Raw genomic sequence first — 27,334 nt, 5'->3', positions numbered from 1 at the left:
ATGGGTGGAAACTAATCAAGGACAGAAGCAACTTAGAACTAAGGAGAAATTTCCTGACAGTTAGAACAATCAATAAGTGGAACAACTTGCCTGCAGAAGTTGTGAATGCACCAACACTGGAAATTTTTAAGAAAATGTTGGATAGCCATTTGTCTGAAATGGTGTAGTGTTTCCTGCCTCGGCAGGAGGTTGGACTAGAAGACCTCCAAGGTCCCTTCCAACTCTGTTATTATGCTATGTTATGTTATTTACAGTATTTTAGAAAGCTAAGGGGTTTTTAACAGAGGTAACAAAAGCTATTTATATAATGTCTTATATTTTTCCCTAGCCCCTTATTTTTAGATTTTGAATTATAGCCAGATTTGCTTGCTTGCCCTGCTCTACCCTCACTACACACATTACTCAGTGCAGAATTGTTCATCCAAAGGCTTCTAGTCTAAAGAAGAAGCTCAAGGAGAGTCCTCTGCCTCTTTATTAGCACCCACCAATTTTTCTGATACCCTGATCTTAATTGTTGTCATGGATCCTGATCTCCTAGGAGAAGCTTTGGCAAGTCAAGGATGTCTTCTGAACATTCATGGAGGAAAACAAATTATCTGAAAGGCTTCCTGATGCAATTCATCCAGTTGTAAAACATGACTTAAAGACAGTATTATCATTATCAGTGTGCTTCTGGGTTCAATTCAAGGTGCTGGTGGTTACCTATATGAGGCTTTATAGCAGGGCTGTCAAACTCCTGGCCCGCGAGCCGGATGTGTCATGCACTGGCCACATCCACTCTTGGTTTAACGAAGGAGAAAAAAAAGTCCCAATACGACGCCTCCATGATGGAGTGAGTTTGTCACCCCTGCTTCATAGGTAACTACCAGCACCTTGAATTGAATCCAGAAACACACCGATAATAAATAAGCCTTACATGGCTTGGGACCAGAATACTTGAGGAATCACTTTTTTCCAAGAGTCTGTACCCATTCAACTATGTCAAGCAAAATGGGCTTGCTACAGATCCCATCAGACAAAGAATCTTGGCTGGTGGGGACCAGAAGACGCGCTTTTTAGCAGTGGCCTCTGTTCTGTGGGACATTCTCTCTTTGAGGCTCAGACTGGGCCCAACCCTATTAGCCTTTCATAAGACCTTAAAAACCTGGCTATGATTCCGAGCTTGGGATGCTGACTATTCCAAGTTTTTCTGATTATATTGCTAAATATCTTGCCGTTGCGTAACTGGAGTTGGATGTTTTTTAACGCTTTCACTCATTCTATCGTTTTCGATTTCTATTTTCGGTTTCTATTCCATTGTAAGCAACCCAGAGTCATTGACTGAGATGGGCAGCCATAAATGTCCAGTCTATGAGAGTATAGTCATGATGATGTCATTCCACAATTTCAACATGTCTTTAGAGGTGTGATGTCATTGGTTTCTTTTTGCTTTCAGTGCTCCTGATATACTCCATGTAGCTCATGAAATAAAAAGTGATCCAAAAAAGTGTGTAGAATAAAACATTTATAAGATGCCACAATATTCAGCTGACTTTGATGCAAAACGCTCTGAAAGCAATATTAATTTATTCATTTCTTTCCGGGTTTCTTCCATTTCTTCCACTAACTCACATCAAATTCCTGGTTTCTCACAGTGGTAACAAACAGACCCAAGCAATCGTGCTTGAAATCAGTATCTTGATCTGAGAATATCCAGCTAAATTATCGGGCACTTTTTATATTCAAAGGTACAGGCAAATGCCACAGCCCTGAAATGATAAGTCTATTTCTAGATCCAGCCTGTGACCACCTGATCTAATCATAGCCTAGCACCATGTATAGCCATTCATTAGAGGCTTAGCAAGCCACCTATTTATTCTTCCTGCCTCGAATTGCATAAAAAAGAAGATTGTCATGTGAGACATAGCTGTATATATACCTGGTGATCTTTGCTCGGCCTGGACCATTCCGTTTCAGGCAGCAGTTTCATAAGCTTCAAAGGAAGCTGAAGTAGAAAGCCAGTCTGAAAAAAGAGGAGAGGAAAAAAAGATATGGGAAAATGGTGAGGTGAGAACTCTGACCAGCATCTAGAACTCAATACTTTTCAGCATTGTGACATAGGAGATGCACAGCTATCTCTGAGAGTTTGCAGTCTTCACTGGAAATCCTCAATGGACATCACTTTCTACATGGTTTAATTATTAAATTAATTTAATAACTTAATTTAATAATTTTAAAGTCCCATTTTACTTCTCAGATTCTTAAAGAATCCTCTTCTATTCACTCTAGGGATTCTCTAAGTGCCTATAGACTGTAAGAGCTGTCACATTTCCCTAAACTAGGCCAAAGCCAGTTAATTTATGTTGGAATCTCCTTTTATATGCCATTCAAATATAATAATAATGATTATCATAATAATATAATTAAAACCTTGCTGCCCCTTCATAGTCCAAACAACTGTCTTACATTGTTTTAATGGCTATCGTTCACAACACCCAACAGTTTTGTACTTTACGTGGCCAATCAATCCCAACTGTCTGCTTGATTTGCAAAGTACATTTCTGATTCTCTTTCAGCATATTGTGAACTTAACGGCTCTTCTTGAAGCTTTTATGCTTTCCCACAGATCAGCATTAGAATTCAACTTTGCTGTTGACTGCTTGCGATCGCCAATAAATGCAACACAAACATTCAAAAGACTTTACCAGAATGCCATCTGGCAAAGTGAAGTGGGTGAAAACACCCAGCAGTGATTTGTTATCTTTAAAATAAGATGATGACAACTAGATAGTCAGAATGAGAGAGATTTTACATTTGTGGGATTTTCTGACTAGGGTGTAAGATCTTTTAGTTGACCCCAGAAAGATAGAACACAATTTGACATAGATAGTGGTGAGCACCATGCTTCAATATCTTGGATTAGCCTTGAATTAATGATGACAAATATGGCAATATTTTTCATCTTGAGGCTTTCCCGAAAGGATAATATTAATCTGGCTACGAAGATGAAGTGAAAAAGAATTAAAGTGAGATAGAATTAAAAATATAGGGGCCAATCATGCTACCATGGTTGTCAAGTAGGATAAGATGCCAAGTGCCTGCAGTGGGTGGGAATCCAGATATATAAGCAGCCTGAACAGACATCAGATTCTGGTGGAAGAGGTGGCAGGCAGGAGAAGGTCTGCTTTCTGAATGGCTCTTTGCACCAATGTATGTAAAGGGAAGCTTTGGGATGATGAATTTAATAACATTTTGTCTAAGGTAGGTCCTGTTCGTATCTCATATATAATAATATAATATAATACAATGCAATGTAATACTTTGAACGGGTTTTTTTCTTATTATTTTCTAAAGTATATGGAATTGCAAGCAATAGAACATATCTTTTTTTTCATGTTTGTCATTCTTTTGACTGTTATTCAGTACAGAATTCTGTATAAAGCATACCTTTCATTTTAGTGTGTGCATTCTCATGAATAACACAGCTAAATCAAAGATTTTGATGACGACTGGGGAAACTGGGAGGATGAGAGGGGGGATGTCCATAAATATCCAGTTATTCAGAGAACAAAGCTATTAGAATTCATGAAGCTCGGCTTCTATAAGAAAAAAGAAAATTGGCTCTATAGTACAGCGAGTACTATGATAGATACAGAATCAGTGGAAAACATAGAACTTGATAGAAAAGACTTGGCGAAGATTAGTCAGAAGAATACTGAGGAAAAGAAGAGATGCGCTTGAAGTAAACAATAAAGAACTTTTAAAGTCAGCAGTGGTAAAACTGGCAGAACATAAAAGCAGCCAAAAGAACTAGGCCAAAAATAGTAAGTGAGCAAATCTGAATAAACATTGGATGGTAATAATATAAACTAAAATAGGGATTTGTTTTATTAAACAAATTTATATAGCTGCCGAATTCACACAAAGTGGTTCTGGGTGGCATATAACATTAAAAATCTACAGTTAAATATTCACAATTTAAATCCCCCCTCCCCCACCCTGTGGCAATGGCAACAGAATCAAACAAGCCACTTGTTCAATTCTGAATGGGGTCCCCAAACCTGATAAGAAAAACATGTCTTCAAGATCTTGCAGAAAAGCAACAAGGTGGGAGATGTCTTTGGGAGGATGATATTCCAAAGGGAGGGAGCCACGTAGAAAAGTCCTTGTTCCTAGACCCCACCAGATGTTCTTCTTTGGGACTTGCAATATGCCCTGCCTTACCTACTCTGTGGGATGGGTAGATGTAATCAGAGAAAGGTAGGTTGCCCTGTAGGGGCTTTAAAGGTGGTAACCGGCACCTTGGGTTGCACCCGGAAGCAAATCAGCAACCAGTGCAGCTCTTACAAAAGAAGTTGCATAGGCAAATTTGGACTTGCACAAAACCATGTGGTCTGCTGTATTTTGAGCCAACTGAAGCTTTTGGATGCTGTTCAAAGGCAACCCATGTAAAGCACGTTATATAGTAATAGTCCAAATGGGCCCAGGGTGTGTGTGACTGTGACAAGGGCCTGTTGGTCTAGGGTGTAACTTACGCAGAAAACACAGTTGTGCAAAGGCCCTCTCGACCATTACTACTGCTTGGTCCTCAATCTGGAGTCACAAGTCCAGGAAAGCCCCCAAATCATGCACCGGATTTCTCTGGAGCAGTGTAGTTTCTAGAGAACCCCCATAACCTCTACAACAGTTCTGCAAAAACCAAGGATTCCCAGCCACCCTGTCTTCCAGGGTTCGGTTTTAACCTGTTGCTCCCTATCAGGCAGCAGGTTCATAAGTTGTTGTTTAGTTCACATCAACAACCTCCAGGCACCATGAAAGGGTCATCATGACATCACTTAACTCACCACGGGCAAAGATGTATAACTAAGTATCATCAACATACTGATCAGTGGTGGCTTGCCCACGGTTTGGACCAGTTTGCAAGAACTGATGTAAAACCAGCGGAAGGGTCCACCCACCAACCCGGACATCACCGAACCGGACGGAGGCTCCGCCCACTGATCCGGCATGCGAACCGGTGGTAAAAGTAAGTAGAACCCACCCCTGATACTGATAATATCTCATCCTGTGGTGATTACGATCTCAATGCTTTCATGTAAATGTTAAAATAGGAATGGCAAAAGTGGAGTAAGCACCTACCCAAAGTAGGGGCCGAGGGACAGATCTCTGGCTCCCAATCAGCACCAAATGGAAATGGTCTCAAAGAATGGAGTCAAACCAGAATGGCAATAGATTCCCCCCCCACCAGTCTGCTAGCAATGTAGGCTAGGCTGTATTGGTCATTTTGGGGAGAGCCATATTTGACTGAATTAGATGCTGGCTAGTGAGGCAGGGCTGGCAGAAATGCACTGGGTTTGGATGAGTTCTCTTCCTCCCAATGGAGGAGGCCATTGGGGACATGCCAGAAGGGGGAGCAGTTTTTCTTGTGGTCTGCTGCTTCCTTTGTTCCTCTTCCCCCAATCAAAGTGGCAGGCAGTTCTGTAGGTCAGCCAAAAAAAAGGAAGAGGTTTCACCACGGCTCACTTGAGGAATGTGAGGGAACGAGAAATGGCACAAGCCTAAAATAAATGTTGAAAGAAAAATGACCAAAGTACTAGGGTTGTCCAGTTTCCTTTTAAAATTTATATACTTCACCAAAAGGAATATTTGCATAGGTTGTTGTGCTTCATTGCTATACTGTAAGAAGTTTACTTGCTTTGCTCACATTATTTAACTGTGGTTTTATCAAGAAATGCAAATTTTTGCATTACCCAACACATTGAGCCAAGAACTGGGTTTGCACAACATTTGAGTTTAATATACCCTTGGCTAGCTGTGATTCAGAATCATACAAACACACCCACAGTCTTGACCTTCTTTATAGGTTCAAGAAAGGTTTCACAAGCCATTTTTACTGATCTACTAATTCAAACCAGGCCCAAGATTGGTAATTCAGAATGACTTGTTTAGTAAGAACTTAGAGAAGCCAAAGTAAACTGGTATTTAGCTTTCTTGGTGCTTACTTGGCCCACTGACTGGTTGGCCTTTGGCCTTCTTTGCACTATGTTTGAAAGCAACTTGAGAAAGCTGAGATGCGGAGCAGGAAGCAACATAAACAAGTAGAAGAAAGTGTTACTTTGGGATCACTGTTTAGAAAGAGGAAGTGTATAATGCTGATGACGCTGACATCAAAGCATAGCAAGATTAAAATTATCTTGCAAATAATCTTATATAGGATTTCACTGAGTAGGCATTCTGCAATTGACAAAGACATACTGTATTTTTGGAGTATAAGACGGACCTTTTCCCCCAAAAAAAGAGGCTGAAAATCTGAGTGTATCTTATACTCCGAATGTAGCCCCACCCAGCTTCTCAAACGGAGGTTTCAGAGGCCGAAAGAAGCTTCAGAAAAGAAGCCTCCAAACTTCAGAAAAGAAGCTCCCAAACAGAGCTTCAGAGCCTTTTTTTTTCTGAAGTTCTGTTTTGGAGGCTTTCAGAGGCAGAAAAATGTTTTCTGAAACAGACTTTAAGAGGCAGAAAAAAAAAGCCAAAAAAAAGCAAGGCACAGAGCTCACAATCAAGGAACCTGTTGCTAAAATTCATCTCTGGGAACAGCTGATTGGGAGTATTCCGGGAGGCTGATCCACCTGCCAATCAGCTTTTTTCTTATTTTTCTCCCCAAAAACTAAGGTGCGTCTTATACTCCAGTGTGTCTTATACTCTGAAAAATACGGTAATTGGGTTCACTGCCACTGCCTGGACTACAAGGCAGTCTGTCATTCTGTTTGTCTTCTGTCCTATTTTTAGTGATGGCCAGCATTGTATATACTTACTAATAGTCCTTGTTTAACAACCACTTGTTCAATGAACATTTGGAGCTGTAATAACACTTAACAAATGGTCCTTTTCACCTGTCCTTGAAGTTTTACCTCCTCTGCAGTTATGTGATTGTGATCTGGATGCTTGACAACCAACTTGTAATATGAAAGTTGCAGTGTCCCATATAATTACCATTTGCAACCTTCCCTGCAAGCTTCCTGCAAGCTTCCTGCAAGCTTCCTGCAAGCTTCCTGCAAGCTTCCTGCAAGCTTCCTGCAAGCTTCCTGCAAGCTTCCTGCAAGCTTCCTGCAAGCTTCCTGCAAGCTTCCTGCAAGCTTCCTGCAAGCTTCCTGCAAGCTTCCTGCAAGCTTCCTGCAAGCTTCCTGCAAGCTTCCTGCAAGCTTCCTGCAAGCTTCCTGCAAGCTTCCTGCAAGCTTCCTGCAAGCTTCCTGCAAGCTTCCTGCAAGCTTCCTGCAAGCTTCCTGCAAGCTTCCTGCAAGCTTCCTGCAAGCTTCCTGCAAGCTTCCTGCAAGCTTCCTGCAAGCTTCCTGCAAGCTTCCTGCAAGCTTCCTGCAAGCTTCCTGCAAGCTTCCTGCAAGCTTCCTGCAAGCTTCCTGCAAGCTTCCTGCAAGCTTCCTGCAAGCTTCCTGCAAGCTTCCTGCAAGCTTCCTGCAAGCTTCCTGCAAGCTTCCTGCAAGCTTCCTGCAAGTTGTCAGTGGGAAAGCTGGGAGGGAACCTCACAAGTTACCCCAGTAAGTTGCTCGTACTCTTCCCTACCTATCAGCAGCCAACCCTAGCCCTACATGTTGGTGATGTGCCGTGGATGCCCCCGTGGACTCCTATCTACCTAGCAGCATCCACTTACATGCCTACCAGCCTGCTTGAAAACCAATAAGTCTCACTTAATGAAACACCATCCTCACTTAACGATGGCAACAGTAAATTCTATTCTATTCTATTCTATTCTATTCTATTCTATTCTATTCTATTCTATTCTATCCTATCCTATCCTATTCTATTCTATTCTATTCTATTCTATTCTATTCTATTCTATTCTATTCTATTCTATTCTATTCTATTCTATTCTATTCTATTCTATTCTATTCTATTCTATTCTATTCTATTCTATTCTATTCTATTCTACTCTATTCTATTCTATTCTATTCTATTCTATTCTATTCTATTCTATTCTATTCTATTCTATTCTATTCTACTCTATTCTATTCTATTCTATTCTATTCTTTTCTATTCTATTCTATTCTATTCTATTCTATTCTATTCTATTCTACTTTCTCTATTCTATTCTATTCTATTCTATTCTATTCTATTCTATTCTATTCTATTCTATTCTATTCTATTCTATTCTATTCTATTCTATTCTATTCTATTCTATTCTATTCTATTCTATTCTATTCTATTCTATTCTATTCTATTCTATTCTATTCTATTCTATTCTATTCTATTCTATTCTATTCTATTCTATTCTATTCTATTCTATTCTATTCTATTCTATTCTATTCTATTCTATTCTATTCTATTCTATTCTATTTACATGATATTTACATATTATTTTTCAACGTAATCACGCAAATAGACTGGGCGCCTCCTGACTCTTTCGGACCTCGCAGTTCATTCCTGGGAGTGGGTTGAGCTGACCGGAGGGGCTGTTTGCTCCTCTCAGCTCCTCCTCTAGGCCATCCGCCCTGGATTATTTGCAGAGTCGTCCCTGCTGTTTTCTAATGGAACCTGTTGGCGTCGCTGGACCTCCGGAACTCAGATAAGTCCTGCGATTTTCCGGGTTTGAGTCAGCTGTGGATTCAAACATTGTATAGTCAGGGCCTGTTTCATCTAATTCGGATTGTTCGGCTATGCTTTCTTATTTGGTCTATGTGGCGCCTCCATACCGGCCGCCTTTTAACTCCACCAAGTATGATTTTGGACCTGTTATGTTTAGGATTTGTCCTGCTACCCAGATTGGGCCTTCACCATAGTTGTGTGCCCACACTTGGTCGCCTATTTCCATCCTCTTGTTTTTCAAGTCCCCTTGTAACCCTCCGTGTATAGTTTGGATTTAAACGGTCTAGTGGGCACCTGAGCTTTCGGCCCATTAATAATTCTGCTGGGCTTCTGCCGGTTGTGACACAGGGGGTTCTATGTTGGACGGCCAGGAAAACATCGATTTTTGTTTGCCAGTCGCCTGGCTTGATTCTGGACAATGCCTCTTTGCGCCCGGACGGAACGCTCTGCAAGGCCATTCGTCGCAGGGTGGAAAGGCGCCGAGAGGGCATGTCGGATGCCCTCTTCTGCCAAGTACTCCTCAAACTGGGTTGCCGTGAATTGCGGGCCGTTATCGGAAACTAGTGTGTCGGGCAACCCATGGGTTACAAATAGGTGCCGTAGGACTGAGATCACGGCCTCGGCTGTCATGGATCTCATGAGAATGATTTCCAGCCATTTGGAGTAGGCATCGACTACTACCAGGAAGGTTTGGCCGTGGAAGGGGCCGGCAAAATCAATGTGGATTCTCGACCAGGGCCCTTGGGGTCTCTCCCATTCCCGAACCGGGGCCGTTGGGGGTAGCGGTCTGGACTCTTGGCAGGCCTGGCATTTCCCTACCCTTTCAGCAATTTCCGAGTCCATTAAGGGCCACCACACATAGCTTCTCGCTAGACCCTTCATCCTTACGATCCCTGGGTGACCCTCGTGGAGGAGATCCAACACCCTTTTCCTCAATTTCTCTGGGATCACCACTCGATCCCCCCATAGCAGGCACCCCCCTTGAGCCGAAAGTTCCCCACGTTTCTTTACAAACTCTTTAAAACGCTCGCCGGCGCAGCGGCCACCCTCTTGTACCCAACCAAGTACAGTTCTCAAAATAATGTCCCGGTATGACACCCGAGCCACCTCCTTAGATGTGACTGGGCCAGAGTCCAGAGAGTCAATTAACAGTATGGGCGTCCCGGAGTGGGGTCTCGATCGCCCCTGGTAGTGGGCATCTGCTTAATGCGTCTGCATGCCCCAACTCTTTTCCTGGTCGATGCTGCAGTTTGTAGGAGTAGGCGGCCAAAAGATAGTCCATCGGGTCAATCGGGCGAAAGTGCCACAGGCGTTGGGCGATCGCCAGCCAGTAACCCTAACAGTGGTCTATGGTCTGTAACAATTTCAAAGTCTCTACCAAAACATATTCGTGAAACTTTTTTACCCCTGACACTATAGCTAGAGCTTCCTTATCCAACTGACTATAGTTCCTCTCTGTCAAGGACATCGTTCTGGAATAGAAGGCTATTGGGGCTTCTGTGCCATTTGGGAGCCTGTGGCTGAGCACAGCCCCACCCGTAAGGGAAGCATCGCAAACTAATACCAATGGCATTGTGCTATGATACTGAATCAGTAAGCTATCGCCGAGAGTAGGTTTTTACTGCTTCGAAAGCCCTAGCTTCCGTCTTTCCCCAAGACCAAGCAGTATTCTTTCCCAGTAACTTATGTAGCGGCTCGGCGACGGTTGCCTTATTTTTCAAAAAGACCGCGTAAAAGTTCACTAGACCCAGGAATGCCTGTAGCTCTGTTTTGTTTTTGGGCGCTGGAGCCTTTCTTATTGCCTTGACCTTGCTCTCAGTGGGGTGGATTCCTTCCTTGTCTATTCTGTAGCCCAAGAACTCTACGGATTCTACCCCTATTTGGCATTTGTTCACTTTAACCTTTAGACCGGCTGACCGGAAAATGCCCAGAACTTTTCTCAAACGCTCCCCCAATTCTTCTAAATTTTCGGCTGATACCAATACATCATCGAAATAGGGGACTACCCCCGGGAGCCCTTGCAGAAGTCGCTCCATTAAATTTTGAAATAGACCAGGAGCCACACTCACCCCAAACTGTAACCGGGTACACTTGAAAGCACCTCTGTGAGTCACAATTGTCTGGGCTTCGGCTGTGTTGGCGTCTACGGGCAGTTGTTGATAGGCTTGGGCCAAATCTAATTTGGCAAAAACGTGCCCTTGCCCCAGCGAGTGCAGCAAGTGTTGCACCACGGGGACCGGGTAAGCGCTTTTTTGCAAGGCTTTGTTTAACGTTGCCTTGTAGTCAGCGCAGATTCTAACTGACCCATCTGGTTTCACTGGGGTGACGATTGGCGTCTCCCACTTTGCATGATCGACTGGCACCAGTATCCCCTGACTGATGAGCTTGTCTATCTCCTGTCAATCTTGGGTTTAAGGGCAAAGGACCTCCTTGCTTTTAACCGTATGGGGGCTACCTGGGGTCTAAATTGAAGGAAATAGGGGTCCCTTGTACTTGCCCAGGCAGTCCTTGAACACATCTTCGAATTCGTCCATGAGTGTGTCTTTTAGGTTAAAGTCACTTCTGTAGATGCCAGTCACTCCCATGCCCAATGCACGGAACCAGTCTAGTCCCAACAAACTTGGCAGGGTCCCTTCGACTATCGTGATGGGCAGGGTCTTCTTGTGTGGACCGTACTCGGCGGACGGAGGTGGTCCCTCGAACAGGGATGCGATTCCCTTGGTAGTCGTGAACTCTTAGCCGCTGTGTTTGCAGTTTGCGTTTGGCGATTTTCGGCAAAGCTTTCGCAAAAGTGTCCCAGGACATGATTGTGATCGCTGACCCTGTGTCCACTTCTAGTCGGCACGGCACTCCTTCGATTTTCGGTTTTGTGAAGATTTTCTTCTCGGCGGGTTGCTGCGGCCTATTATCACGGTCGCTCGATTTGAATTCGCCTTTTGTTTTGACCAATCACGGGTCGCCTTGCCGATCCCGCGCCTGATTGGTTGGTTTGAATTTTGGCGGGAAGGTTGGGGTGCTCGACAGACTTGAGCCAGGTGCCCTTCTTCTCGCACCGCCGACATGTAGCGTCCTTGAACTTGCATCGTTGACGCTGGTGTTGCCCTCCGCAACTTCCGCATTCATCCCGGTCTTCTTTGCCCCTTCTCCCAGTGAGGCAAACTCCTTCCTCATCCTCGCCGTCTGATTCGGTCTGGATTTCTTCGTTGTGACCGGGGTTGATTTCGCGCTCGCCATTGGCGTGAGTGGCTTTTGTAGGGTTTCCGCCGCTTGGGTGGACATCTCATGAGCTCTGGCCGTCCAGGCGTTTGCCAGCGTTAGATTGCTTTTTGATAGCAGCCGCCTCCATAAGCGAATGTCTCTGACCCCACGGATGAGTTGCTCTAACAGCTCCTCATCCAAGTCTCGTACCCACAATCCTTGGAGGCTTTTCTCAGGGCGGCCATGTAATCGCTGATGGATTCGCCTCTTGCTGTCTCGCTCTCCAAATTCAAAACGCCGTACATATTTGGACGGTGTTGGCGAAATGGTTCTTCAATAGATTTTGCAGAGTTTGCCACGATACCGATTGTACGGCGTTGGCTCTGCCAGGGCTTCCGCGATGTCGATGACTTCGGGACCGCAGTGGCTCAGGAAATACGCCCTTTTGCGGTTGTCTGGAACTCCTTGCAGTTCGTTTGCCTCGAGGAAGCTCTCGAAACGGGTCATGTACGTTCCCCATTTCTCCCTGGATGGGTCAAACGGCGCGGGCGGAGTGTAGCTGGCCATCGGCTTCTGCCCTGAGTTTGCTGGGTTCGGTTCTTCCGTGCTCAGCCTGCTCCTGGTGCTCTTAGCCTCGAAATCCCATCCTCGTCGCCAGTGTTAAGTTCGGGAAGTAACGAGGCTGGAGACCAGGGTAGTGACAACAGCTCTTTAATATATGGTGAACCCAGCAACCAGGCTGGGGAAAAACCTCTCCTTATATAGTCTAACCGGCGGCTTCAACCAATCAGCAACGTGCTTGTTTCCCGCCAAAATATTTAAAGATACATTACAGCCAGCATTGTATATACTTACTAATAGTCCTTGTTTAACAACCACTTGTTCAATGAACATTTGGAGCTGTAATAACACTTAACAAATGGTCCTTTTCACCTGTCCTTGAAGTTTTACCTCCTCTGCAGTTATGTGATTGTGATCTGGATGCTTGACAACCAACTTGTAATATGAAAGTTGCAGTGTCCCACAATCATATAATTACCATTTGCAACCTTCCCTGCAAGCTTCCTGCAAGTTGTCAGTGGGAAAGCTGGGAGGGAAGCTCACAAGTTACCCCAGTAAGTTGCTCGTACTCTTCCCTACCTATCAGCAGCCAACCCTAGCCCTACATGTTGGTGATGTGCCGTGGATGCCCCCGTGGACTCCTATCTACCTAGCAGCATCCACTTACATGCCTACCAGCCTGCTTGAAAACCAATAAGTCTCACTTAATGAAACACCATCCTCACTTAACGATGGCAACAGTAAATTCTAGCAATGCCATTGCTAAGCAATGTGGTCATGTGATGTTGTGCTTAGTGATGAAAATTCAATATTGTTAACCAAGAACTACCTGTATAAACCAATTGCTTTAGTCAGAGTAACAGAAGAGTTGGAAGGGACCTTGGAGGTCTTCTAGTCCATCCTCCTGCTCAAGCAGGAGACCCTATACCATTTCAGGCAGGTGTCTGTCCAGTCTCTTCTTAAAAGCCTCCAGTGATGAAGCACCCACAAATGTTCTGAAGGCAAGCTGTTCCACTGGTTAATTGTTCTCACTATTAAAAATTTCTCCTTGGTTCTAGACTGCTTCTCTCCTTGATTACTTTCCATCCATTGTTTTTTGTCTTGCCTTCTGGTGCTTTGGCAAATAGGTTGATCCCCTGACTCTTTTTTGTGGTAGCCCCTCAAATATTAGAGCACTGCTACCATGTCACCCCCTAGTCCTTTTTTTCCCCCACTAGACTAGACTTACACAACTCCTGCACCCTTTCTTCATATGTTTTATCCCCCAATCCTCTAATCTTCTTTGTTGCTCTTTTCTGTACTCTTTCCAGGATCTGAATATCTTTTATATAATATGGTGACAAAAACTGGATGCAGTATTCCATGTGTGGTCTTTCTAAGGCTTTATAAAGTGGTACTAGTACATCATGTCATCTTGATTCTATCGCTCTCTTAATGCAGTCTAAGATTGCATTGGCTTTTTTGGCTGCTGCTGCACACTGCTGGCTCATATTTAAAGTGATTGTCCACTAGGACTCCAAGATCCCTTTCACAGTTACTGCTATTGATCCACATTTTACCTAATCTGTACCTGTACATTTGTTTTTTCTTGCCTAATTGTAAAACCATACTTTACCTTGCATTTCATTTTGTTAGATAGGGAGCAGCGTCCCAGGCTGTCATGATCCACCTGGATTTTGAGCCTATCTTTTGGGGTGTTGGCTATTCCTGCCACTTCTCTTTTCTCCAAGTCCAATTTTTTTCCCCTCTATTCATTTATTTTCCTGTGACTGCAATTATGTGCTTGTGTAGGGTTGCGGGTTTTTTTAGGCTTTTGAAGAGATTATTTCTGATAATCAGTAAGGAGAGAGAATGTTATACCTCTGCTCCCTGTGCCTGCCTGGAAATCAGCTTAATCTGGGGATAAGAATGCATATTTCCTGAGGATGATTATGTAAATGTATTTAAAAACTCCCATACTACTACTCATTAAAGAAAGAGAGGATGATTGGCAATCCTTTTCTGGCACAGAAAGTTGGGAGGACACAGCAGCAGCAGAACTGTCCAATTGGAGAGAGAGCAGCACCTGGCAGTCTGGACTGAACACCTGTCATGTTGCTGCATTTCCAGCCCAGAAGGAATTTTCTTAAGCAGTTTAGAGTCCAACTGGCTCATATATGGGGCAGAGGCAGCATAAGGCACAATGTAGATACCCCCGAGATGTTTCTGGCTTCTTAGCCTCCTCTAGCTTTTCTTTTCAAACCCGATTCCTGGATTTAATTGTGGGGCAAGTATTAAACCAATCGAGATCTTAGAGAGCATCTGCCGACCAGGATAGAGTTTCCTTGGTGTAAAATGGCCTCTTTTCTATTTTGCAGCTCGCCCTCCCCCATTTTTCTTCTCTTTAACAAAATCCATATTATAGTTTTTCCATTATAAATTAGTGAAAGGCATTGCACAAGGACTTGGCAGAAAATGTCAGAGGGGTGTCTGCCAACACTTTCTTTTTAAAAAATTAAATAAATAAATAAACAAACAAACAAATAAATAAATAAATAAATAAATAAATAAATAAATAAATAAATAAATAAATAAATAAATAAATAAATAAATAAATAAATAAATAAATAAATAAATAAATAAATAAATAAATAAATAAATAAATAAATAAATAAATAAATAAATAAATAAATAAATAAATAAATAAATAAATAAATAAATAAATAAATAAATAAATAAATAAATAAATAAATAAATAAATAAATAAATAAATAAATAAATAAATAAATAAATAAATAAATAAATAAATAAATAAATAAATAAATAAATAAATAAATAAATAAATAAATAAATAAATAAATAAATAAATAAATAAATAAATAAATAAATAAATAAATAAATAAATAAATAAATAAATAAATAAATAAATAAATAAATAAATAAATAAATAAATAAATAAATAAATAAATAAATAAATAAATAAATAAATAAATAAATAAATAAATAAATAAATAAATAAATAAATAAATAAATAAATAAATAAATAAATAAATAAATAAATAAATAAATAAATAAATAAATAAATAAATAAATAAATAAATAAATAAATAAATAAATAAATAAATAAATAAATAAATAAATAAATAAATAAATAAATAAATAAATAAATAAATAAATAAATAAATAAATAAATAAATAAATAAATAAATAAATAAATAAATAAATAAATAAATAAATAAATAAATAAATAAATAAATAAATAAATAAATAAATAAATAAATAAATAAATAAATAAATAAATAAATAAATAAATAAATAAATAAATAAATAAATAAATAAATAAATAAATAAATAAATAAATAAATAAATAAATAAATAAATAAATAAATAAATAAATAAATAAATAAATAAATAAATAAATAAATAAATAAATAAATAAATAAATAAATAAATAAATAAATAAATAAATAAATAAATAAATAAATAAATAAATAAATAAATAAATAAATAAATAAATAAATAAATAAATAAATAAATAAATAAATAAATAAATAAATAAATAAATAAATAAATAAATAAATAAATAAATAAATAAATAAATAAATAAATAAATAAATAAATAAATAAATAAATAAATAAATAAATAAATAAATAAATAAATAAATAAATAAATAAATAAATAAATAAATAAATAAATAAATAAATAAATAAATAAATAAATAAATAAATAAATAAATAAATAAATAAATAAATAAATAAATAAATAAATAAATAAATAAATAAATAAATAAATAAATAAATAAATAAATAAATAAATAAATAAATAAATAAATAAATAAATAAATAAATAAATAAATAAATAAATAAATAAATAAATAAATAAATAAATAAATAAATAAATAAATAAATAAATAAATAAATAAATAAATAAATAAATAAATAAATAAATAAATAAATAAATAAATAAATAAATAAATAAATAAATAAATAAATAAATAAATAAATAAATAAATAAATAAATAAATAAATAAATAAATAAATAAATAAATAAATAAATAAATAAATAAATAAATAAATAAATAAATAAATAAATAAATAAATAAATAAATAAATAAATAAATAAATAAATAAATAAATAAATAAATAAATAAATAAATAAATAAATAAATAAATAAATAAATAAATAAATAAATAAATAAATAAATAAATAAATAAATAAATAAATAAATAAATAAATAAATAAATAAATAAATAAATAAATAAATAAATAAATAAATAAATAAATAAATAAATAAATAAATAAATAAATAAATAAATAAATAAATAAATAAATAAATAAATAAATAAATAAATAAATAAATAAATAAATAAATAAATAAATAAATAAATAAATAAATAAATAAATAAATAAATAAATAAATACTTGTATCGTCTCCTGCCTCGTCATTGCCCGAACTTAACAGAGTTGATTTGCAGAAAGAACAGAAGCTGGCTCCCATACATATACAGAACAATATCAGAAATATACTGGCACAAGGGAAATGGCAAGCACAAAGAAAGTGGCTGTTACACTTCCACTTCCAGGTTCAGTAATTTAAATGAGCAGAGTTTAACAAGGGGATCAGTCCTAAACCCATATTTAGAAAGCCGAGAGCTGAACTGAATTCCCGCTTGCATTGACAGATTCAGCATTCCATTAGAACAACAAAGAACAAAGTTAAAGCTAAGAGCAGAAAAAGTGAATGAAATCCAAACAGTGTCAGCTTTGCCACCCCAAAATCTCTCTGCCTCTCAGAGAGTTTAATGATTAATCACACCAATCAACGTCCCCCTTTTCTTTATGTATGGTACAGGGGTGGGTTCTACTTACCTTTACTACTGGTTCGCAATGGGAGCGCGCACTTGCGCTTCTGCACATGTGCAGATCACCTGTGATGACGTCATGGTAGGTGGGTGGAGCCTCCCGCCGATTTTACTCCTGGTTCTATAGAACCGGACCGAACCGAAGACAACCCATCACTGGTATGATAATAAAAGCGATTGAATCTGCAGTGTTGAGAAGGGCTTTGCAACTACTTGATTCAAATTGCAGTATTAATATGGGATTTGGCTTCAGTTCATTAATCTGCTTTGAGGGGGATGGGGGGTGTTGATTGAAACTTTGTCAAATCAAAGCCTACCTTCAGAACTTGGCCCAGGCATATTTTTTATCGAAATAGCACAGCTGTTGCTAAGGAGGGTTTACAACACATTCAAGTGGAGTTTTTCCACAAAGCATGCTAGGTGAGCAAGCTGCTCCCCACCATGTCTCTTAGAAGGCTCAGTCAGCAGCTAAACATTTCCACTTGTTTGCATTCATGAGCAGGCAAAGAAACCTTGCTTTGATGCTGTCTCTACAGTAATGCTGCCAATGTATGTGTTATTACTTCAATTGGAGAATACTTTAGTGTGCATTTTCAAGATGCTGCAACCTTTACTCCAGCAAATCTGTAAAAGTATAGAGAGGTTATTTTAAAAGAATTAGATATATTGTGTCTCTTGTCTAAAAATGTTTTTATCTTCTGAAAAGTGTGCTGTGATAGAACCTAACACTCCTCCCTCCCAGAAAACACTTTGCCTCTATTTACATATATTTACATATTATTTTTCAACGTAATCACGCAAATAACCTGGGCGTCTCCTAGTCCTTTCTGACCTCGCGGTTCAGTTCTGGGTGGTGTTTTGAGCTGGTCGGAGGGGCTGTTTTCTCCTCCCAGCTCTTTCTCTGGGCCAGCGGGCTCCGGATTATTGGCCGACTCTTTTCTTGGCCATCGGGCCTTGGATTACTTCAATTTCCTGCTGCTTCCCTCGGGAACCTGATGGCGTCGCTGGAACTCTGGGACCTCAGCTAAGTCTTGCGCCTCCCGGGTCATTGTTGGCTGTGGAATCAAATTGGTATTGATCATGATATGTTTCGTTTGGTTCAGTTTGGTCAGTTATTCGTTTCCTTAACTGATCTATGTGGCGCCTCCACACTCTGTTGTCGGGTAGCTCTACCACGATGATTTTGGGCCAGTTACTTTAATTATTTGTCCTGTGAGCCAACTAGGGCCGTCCCCATAGTTTCGAGCCCACACCGGTCGCCTATGCTCATTTCCTGGTCTTTTCTAGTTTTCCTTGTAACCCTCTGGTGTGTAATGGGGTTCAAGCGGTCAAGTGGGCACGGAGTTTCCGTCCCATTAGCAATTCGGCTGGGCTTTTCCGGTGGCCGTGCTTGGGGTTCTGTGCTGGATGGCTAGGAAAAGTCTATTTTGTTTGCCAGTCACCTGGCTTGAGCCTGGACAATGCCTCCTTAGCGCTCGGACGGAACGCTCTGCAAGGCCATTCGTCGCAGGGTGGAAAGGCGCAGAGAGGGCATGTCGGATGCCTTCCTCTGCCAGGTATTCTTCAAACTGGGCTGCCGTGGTGGGGCCCAACCTTTACTCCAGCAAATCTGTAAAAGTATAGAGAGGTTATTTTAAAGAATTAGATATATTGTGTCTCTTGTCTAAAATGTTTTATTTTATTTTATTTTATTTTATTTTATTTTATTTTATTTTATTTTATTTTATTTTATTTTATTTTATTTTATTTTATTTTATTTTATTTTATTTTATTTTATTTTATTTTATTTTATTTTATTTTATTTTATTTTATTTTATTTTATTTTATTTTATTTTATTTTATTTTATTTTATTTTATTTTATTTTATTTTATTTTATTTTATTTTATTTTATTTTATTTTATTTTATTTTATTTTATTTTATTTTATTTTATTTTATTTTATTTTATTTTATTTTATTTTATTTTATTTTATTTTATTTTATTTTATTTTATTTTATTTTATTTTATTTTATTTTATTTTATTTTATTTTATTTTATTTTATTTTATTTTATTTTATTTTATTTTATTTTATTTTATTTTATTTTATTTTATTTTATTTTATTTTATTTTATTTTATTTTATTTTATTTTATTTTATTTTATTTTATTTTATTTTATTTTATTTTATTTTATTTTATTTTATTTTATTTTATTTTATTTTATTTTATTTTATTTTATTTTATTTTATTTTATTTTATTTTATTTTATTTTATTTTATTTTATTTTATTTTATTTTATTTTATTTTATTTTATTTTATTTTATTTTATTTTATTTTATTTTATTTTATTTTATTTTATTTTATTTTATTTTATTTTATTTTATTTTATTTTATTTTATTTTATTTTATTTTATTTTATTTTATTTTATTTTATTTTATTTTATTTTATTTTATTTTATTTTATTTTATTTTATTTTATTTTATTTTATTTTATTTTATTTTATTTTATTTTATTTTATTTTATTTTATTTTATTTTATTTTATTTTATTTTATTTTATTTTATTTTATTTTATTTTATTTTATTTTATTTTATTTAATTTTATTTTATTTTATTTTATTCTATTCTATTTTATTCTATTTTATTTTATTTTATTTTATTTTATTTTATTTTATTTTATTTTATTTTATTTTGTTTGCCAGTCACCTGGCTTGAGCCTGGACAATGCCTCCTTAGCGCTCGGACGGAACGCTCTGCAAGGCCATTCGTCGCAGGGTGGAAAGGCGCCGAGAGGGCATGTCGGATGCCTTCCTCTGCCAGGTATTCTTCAAACTGGGCTGCCGTGGTGGGGCCCATTGTCGGACACCAGAGTGTCCGGCAATCCGTGAGTTGCGAATAGGTGGCGCAGGGTTGCGATTACTGCTTCGGCCGTAGTGGATTTCATGAGTATGACCTCCAACCATTTAGAAAATGCATCCACAACTATTAGGAATGTTTGGCCGTGAAAAGGGCCAGCAAAATCAATGTGGATTCTTGACCAGGGCCCTTGGGGCTTTTCCCATTCTCTGACTGGGGCCGTTGGGGTAGAGGTCTGGACTCTTGGCAAGCCTGGCATTTCCCTACCCTCTCAGCAATCTCTGCGTCCATGAGTGGCCACCATACATAGCTTCTGGCTAACCCCTTCATCCTTACGATCCCTGGGTGACCCTCGTGGAGGAGGTCCAATACCTTTCCCCTTAACTTTTCAGGAATTATTACACGATCACCCCATAACAGGCACCCCTTGAGCTGAGAGCTCATCTCGTTTTTAACAAATTCTTTGAACCTTTCGCCCGGCGCAGCGGCCACCCTCTCTGTACCCAACCGGTACAGTCCTTAACACAATGTCGGTATGATGCCGAGCCACTTCCTTAGATGTGACTGGGCCAGAGTCAATGAGTCAATAAGTAGGATGGGTGTCCCTGGGTGGGGTCTTGATCGCCCCTGGTAGTGGGCATCGGCTTAACGCGTCTGCATGCCCCACTTCTTTTCCTGGTCGATGTTGCAGCTTGTACGAATAAGCGGCTAAGAATATAGTCCATCGGGTCAATCGTGGCGAAAGTGCCACAGGCGTTGGTGATCGCCAGCCAGTATTCCTAGTAGCGGTCTGTGGTCAGTCACGATTTCGAAATTCCGCCCAAATACATACTCGTGGAATTTCTTGACCCCTGACACAATGGCTAGTGCTTCTTTGTCTAGCTGGCTGTAGTTCCTCTCTGGGGAGGACATTGTTCTCGAATAGAACGCTATAGGGGCTTCTGTGCCGTTTGGAAGTCTATGGCTGAGTACAGCCCCACCCCATAAGGGAGGCGTCGCAAACCAACACTAGGGGTAATGAGTCGTGATATTGGATGAGCAGGCTATCACTTGAGAGCAGGTTCTTTACTGCTTCAAAAGCCCTATTTTCTGACTTTCCCAAGACCAAACAGTATTTTTCCTAAGAGCCTATGCAGCGGTTCCATAGCAGTTGCTTTGTTCTTTAAAAGACCGCGTAAAATTAACCAATCCTAGGAATGCCTGCAGCTCTGCTTTGTTTTTGGGCGCTGGAGCCTTCTAATTGCCTTAACCTTGCTCTCAGTAGGGTGAATTCCTTTCTTGTCTATCCGGTAGCCCAAGAAATCGACGATTCGACCCCTATCTGGCATTTGTTTGTCTTGACTTTTAACCCGCTGTCCGGAAAATGCTCAAGACCTTTCTTAACCGCTCCCCAGTTCCTCCATGTTTTCCCTGAAATTAGGACATCATCAAGTAAGGAACTACCCTGGGAGCCCCTGCAGTAGTCGTTCCATCAGGTTTTGGAACAGCCCTGGTGCCACACTGACCCCAAATTGCAATCGGTGCACTTGAAGGCCCCCTGTGCGTCTGTCGTTTGGGCTTGGCTGTGCGGGCGTCTACTGGCAGTTGTTGGTAGGCTTGGGCCAAGTCTAACTTTGCAAAGACTTGCCCTTGCCCCAAAGAGTGCAATAAGTGTTGCACCACGGAACCGGTAAGCGCTTTTCTGTAAGGCTTTGTTAAGCGTCGCCTTGTAGTCAGCGCAAATTCTAATTGACCCGTCCGGTTTTATGGGGTGACGATTGGCGTCTCCCACTGCGTGATCGACTGGCACCAAAATCCCTGATTAATGAGCTTATCCAGCTCCTTATCAATTTTGGTTTTAGGGCAAAGGACTCTCCTCGCCTTAAGCCTAATGGGGGCTACCTGGGGTCTAAGTTGAAGGAAATAGGGGTCCCTTGTACTTGCCCAGGCAGTCCTTGAAGACATCTTCGAACTCGTTAAAGAGAATGTCTTTCAGGTTACAGTCACTTCTGTAGATGCCAGTCACTCCCATGCCCAGGGCACGAAACCAGTCTAGTCCCAACAGACTGGGCAGAGTTCCTTCGACGATCGTGATGGGCAGGGTCTTTTATGTGGACCATACTCGACTCGGACGGAAAAATTCAGTGTTTGTACAAGAGCAATAGAGAGTGATTTGTTGTAATTCTTTGGTTTATATTGTCCAATACTTAAGAGTATTTTCAACAGTAGAAAATTACCCAAAATTTAGTATAAAAAATGGACTTAAATGAAAGTTTCTCCTGGGTGAATTTTTAATAAGTTTAGGGTGTTTAATTATATCGTCTCAACTGTGCTTGCTTCAATGCTTGCATTGAAGAAGGAAGGATTTTTTAATTAAAAAAAACAAAACAAAATTAAATTCTATGATCAGCGAAAAGACATTATCTGAATTTATTGCTAATTGGAAATCTTTTATGGACTTTTTGCATAAAATTAAAAAAAATGAACTTGTGATTTTGGTTTTGATGATTAGACAGGACAAATTACAGAAAGAAGAGTGATATGATGTAATCTCAGAGAGAGAGAGAGGTTAAATATATATTTGTACGTATAACTGTTGTGAAGAATATTGGAAGCCAGCTCTGTACAGGATTTTTTCTTTTCTATTCTGCCTTAATTTTTTCTTTTTTGCATCATTTGATTTTTTAATTTCTTTTTTTCTTGCTTGCTTTCTGTTAATTTGTATTAGCTGTTATCTTTTTGTTTAAAAGTTTTAATAAAAGTTATACAATAAAAAAAGAACAAAGGCGCATAATGCTCCTGTCAGTATACTGAATGTTATTATCACAAAATAAATCAGAAAATCAAATACAACAATGCTTCATTGATGAATAACTAGAATTTATGTTGACTCTGTAAATTACTTAGAAAGTGCTATGAAGCACCATGTAGCAACAAATGTTATTGCTAGTAACTTGATGCTAATATAAATTTTACCAGTGTCTATCTAGCATCTGGAAATGATAGCATTCCCTAATCATTGAGATAACATAAGTAGAAGCTGGTATTCATAGAATCTACCATAATCAAGAACATTCAGTTCGAATTAGGTTTTTGAGCTTACATTTAATGAAGATAGAAAAAGGTATTGGTTAATTTCATTTTTATATGTGCATAACTGTTCGCTGCACACCTGCTTCATTGTGTTATGCTAGTAACACATTGCTACTGATGCTTATTATTATTGTCAAGTACAATAATTTGTTTATTGATGTAGAAATTTGGTAAGGAAAAATCTGGCCAATCCATTAAAATTAACTTTTTATTTAAAACAGGACTCATCAATTTTGCAATTGTAAATGCAAAATTGTGGTCAAGATATGTTAAGAATTAAGGTCCAAAAAGCATTGAAATATATGCTTAGCCCAGGAATTATGGTTAGTAACAGAATCAAGTTCACAAGTCTGTTCACACATTCTAGGGTGTTCCTAAGGTTTCCTGTTTTAAGTTAGAGGGGGCTAAGAGACATTTTACTTAGTTGGAAAAAGAACCAGGGGAAAAAAAACACTACTATCTTAAATCCAATTAGAAATCTTTTGTTATACCCAAAACTGCTCCTATTCCAAAGCAGGTGTTCTTAAAATGCTGCATTTTCTTTATTTATCCTGCAGTAAGGTGTCTCAGGCTACGCTTTCAGTGAAAGCTCTAATAAATACTCTTTATAGCATCAATAAATTGGTCTAGTAATCTGCCTTTTGCCCAAACTCTAGCAAATTTTAACTTTTTGTGGCAATGGCAAGACATAATAGTGTACGGGTTATAATAGGACAGTCCTTTTTTTGATGTGACTAAATGCTATTAATTTGCCTAAATGACAGACTGCTGAAAAAGAGGTCACCAGATGGCTCAACCCAAACTTTGAAAGTTTCCCAAGGCATGCTGAATCAGAGACCAATACAGTTGACCAAACCATTCCATTATGTCTAAATCCTATGTAATATCTTGCCAAACCAAAAATAAAATGCTGCTATACGGGAAGTAGAGGTGTGGGTCTACTATGATGTATAGCGTTTAGAAATCCAAGTAAGAAGAAACATATTTGGCATGTTGGTATATTATGGTATGTGAGATTGACCTCAAGAGACGGGGGAAGAATGTAGCAGCAGGAACGTGGACGTGGCAAATATTCGGCAATCACTTTCCCTAGTTTATTGGACAATAATGGGGAGGGAGGGAAATATACTTTCAGACTTGCGAGGTTTTATTTTTTTAATTTTATTTATTTATTTATTTTGTCACACAGTATATATAAGCCTAAGCATGAAATAACTATAGAATATATAAGCATATATATAAGCATGAGTATGTAATATTTCTATTAATTGGATATAATGAAAGGAAACGATAGGACAGGAACGGTAGGCATGCTTGTGCTTCTATGCACGCCCCTTACAGACCTCTTAGGAATGGGGTGAGGTCAATAGTAGACAGTTTTTGGTTGAAGCTTTGGGGATTTTGGGAAGAGACCACAGAGTCAGGTAGTGTATTCCAAGTATTAACAACTCTGTTACTGAAGTCATATTTTATGCAATCAAGATTGGTGCGGTTAACATTAAGCTTAAATCTATTGTGTGCTCGTGTATTGTTGCAATTGAAGCTGAAGTAATCTTCAATAGGAAGGAGATTGTAATAGATGATTCTATGAGTTAAACTCAGGTCATGTCAAAGGCGGCATAGCTCTAAATTTTCTGAACCCAGGATTTCAAGTCTGGTGGCATACGGTATTTTGTTGTATTCATAAGAGTGGAGAACTCTTCTTTTAAAATATTTCTGGACATGTTCAATTGTATTGATGTCAGAAATGTGGTATGGGTTCCAGCCAGGCAAGCTGTATTCAAGAATTGGTCTAGCAAATGTTTTATATGCTCTGATTAGTAGTGTGGTGTTTTTGGAGAAGAAGCTACGCAAGATTAGGTTTACAACTCTTAAAGCCTTTTTTGCGATGTAGTTGCAGTGGGCTTTGGCACTTAGATCATTGGATATGAAAACTCCAAGATCTTTAACAGGGTGGGGGTCATCTGTAAGGTAACGTCCATCAAGCTTGTACTTAGTGTTTAGGTTCTTTTTTCCAATATGTAAGACTGAGCATTTGCTGGTTGAGATTTGGAGTTGCCAAGTTTTAGACCATTCAGATACAAGGTCAATGTCTTTTTGAAGGGTAGCTGTATTGTTGGTGGTGTTAAATAGTTTGACATCGTCAGCAAAGAGAACACAATTACTTGTAATATGGTCACAGAGATCATTAATGTATAATATGAAGAGTGTTGGTCCAAGAACTATTAATACATTAAGAACTGTTAATACATCAAGAACTGTTAATGTATTAAGTTCTATTAAGACAACCTTACAATAAAGTAGTGTTGGTTCTTCTGGGTGTGCTTCTTGTCTGGACAAACTTGCAAGGCTAAACAGTAGTACATAAATATTAGTGATCCAGATTTTTAATGGATTCTCTTCTTTCCCGTGCCTCTTCATTATGTTCATTTCAAATCCATTCATAGTTCCACATAACATATAAGATTTAAATGATTATAGGATATAATTGAGCAAAAATAATGAAAAGGTATTACTTTTTGTGTGGGTTTTTTAAAAAATGCTGAAAATGCAATAGCAACATTGAATCAAGCGTTTTGACATTGATTCTGTTTGCATCTTAGCCTAAAACATTAACAATACATTCTTTAAATGTTCACACTCCGTAATGCAATTCATAATTTCCCATTGCATATTATTTTACCATATCAAGTATGAGATCAAATAAGGAACTATAAAAGAGCAACTATTATCATTTTCAAAATCAACATTGAGAACTTCTTAAGTGTACTTTAATAACTTTGCTGACTTCAAAACCATTGATTAGGCACCCATGCATTATTTCTAGGTTACACATAAGGAAAGGTTACTCATGAAAGCAGCCATGAGATGGCATTGAACATGTTGGTGACCTCCCAGCTTTGTCTTTAAATTAGGAACAAGTCTAATTACTCTGTTGGTCTCAAAAGCCTATAATTAGACACCAGCAGACTCTGCCAAAACAGTATAAAAAGACCATTTGACAAGATATATTCTCCTGGATTTTATACAGAAAATGTCTATCCCAAGCTCCTCTCTGTCATTTCTTCAGCATCTTCTTGTAGTAAATTATCTCAGGTGTGCTTCTGTTGCTGAGTTGTGTTGCAGGAACAAACACGATCAGTTTTAAAGATCTATTTGTGACACGTATAACACTAAATTGCAAATCCAAACTATAATCTAAAACAGTGTAGAAGTTACTGTATTTTTTTTTACAATAATAGCAATATTACTAATGTCAATCTGTTTCACCTGACATATTAGCTTGTTATACGTGTGCTTCCTATTGAGTTTCATAAGCAATTACAAGTGCTGTTTTTGACTACATTGCTTGGCATCAAGAAAATCACCAAGACTCTGTACTATATTTCAACCCAACTGATGTGGCTCTTCTAGGAGAATCTATTCATGGCATAGAAGCAGTGAGCTGGCCACAAAGGAAAGTATTTTGGGGGGAAAAATGTTTATGGAAATACTTATAACCAGTCTGAAATGAGGGGAAAGGAAGTGTATCCAGAAATATGGGGTAGACTTCTTCCTGCCTCTCCCTTAACCTTCTTATTGTATGTGGTTACATTTCAAAAGGTTACTATACAGTATTGACTGAATTACTGAGTTACTACTTCCCCAACTGAATAACTGTCTGACTCTTTACTGTTTCTTGATCATGCTGTGCCTCTTCTCAGCTCTTGTCTGGCAGAGATAGACATAAACAAAAACTAAAATCTAGAATTCTTGAGGATTCTTGAGGATTAATAGAGCAGAAGCCTGAGCTGCAACAGAAACAACCGTCACAATCCTGAAAATTGAAATGTTTATGAAATAAAATGTTTCATGCTGGCAGTTCAGTGTTATGGCAACTATAAATATTTAGATGTACTGTATTTGTGTTAATGATGGATTATTTCTACTATTAGATGAGTCACAGGAAACTTGGAGAGCAACATTCCTTCTGATTCTTGTTAGGTTGTATATACAAGAGTTTTCTTTTCTTCTCAACTGGATTTCCAATATCCACCTTGAGACAATGATATTCAAGTACATGTCATATAATTAAAACAGACTTTTAAATACTTTCCTTAATTTTGATGAAAATAATTATACAACTTAGTAATATACACGACACTACAAGAAAGCTTTCAAGCCGCATACCACACGAAGCTTCCTGTGAAAGTTTTTTTTCTAATTTCTTACCCTTTGTATACCAACTATATGAGATTTACTCAACAAATGATG

The 27,334-nt window shown here is 37.9% G+C and overlaps 1 protein-coding gene across 1 annotated transcript in view; it reads left to right on the top strand.

Moving 5' to 3' along the window:
- Positions 1–3,141: 3,141 nt before the first annotated feature.
- Positions 3,142–27,334, top strand: part of CTXN3 (cortexin 3) — a 30,050-nt gene continuing 5,857 nt past the window's right edge. Inside the window, exon 1 of the mRNA XM_058170213.1 lies at positions 3,142–3,240. The gene's annotated coding sequence lies outside the window, so the exon portion shown is untranslated. The remainder of the gene's footprint in view (positions 3,241–27,334) is intronic.

The sequence above is a fragment of the Ahaetulla prasina genome, chromosome 2 (assembly GCF_028640845.1).
Source record: "Ahaetulla prasina isolate Xishuangbanna chromosome 2, ASM2864084v1, whole genome shotgun sequence".
Lineage (NCBI taxonomy): Eukaryota > Metazoa > Chordata > Lepidosauria > Squamata > Colubridae > Ahaetulla > Ahaetulla prasina.
Note: the sequence above shows the minus strand (reverse complement) of the source record. Positions and strands in the feature narration are given on the sequence as shown.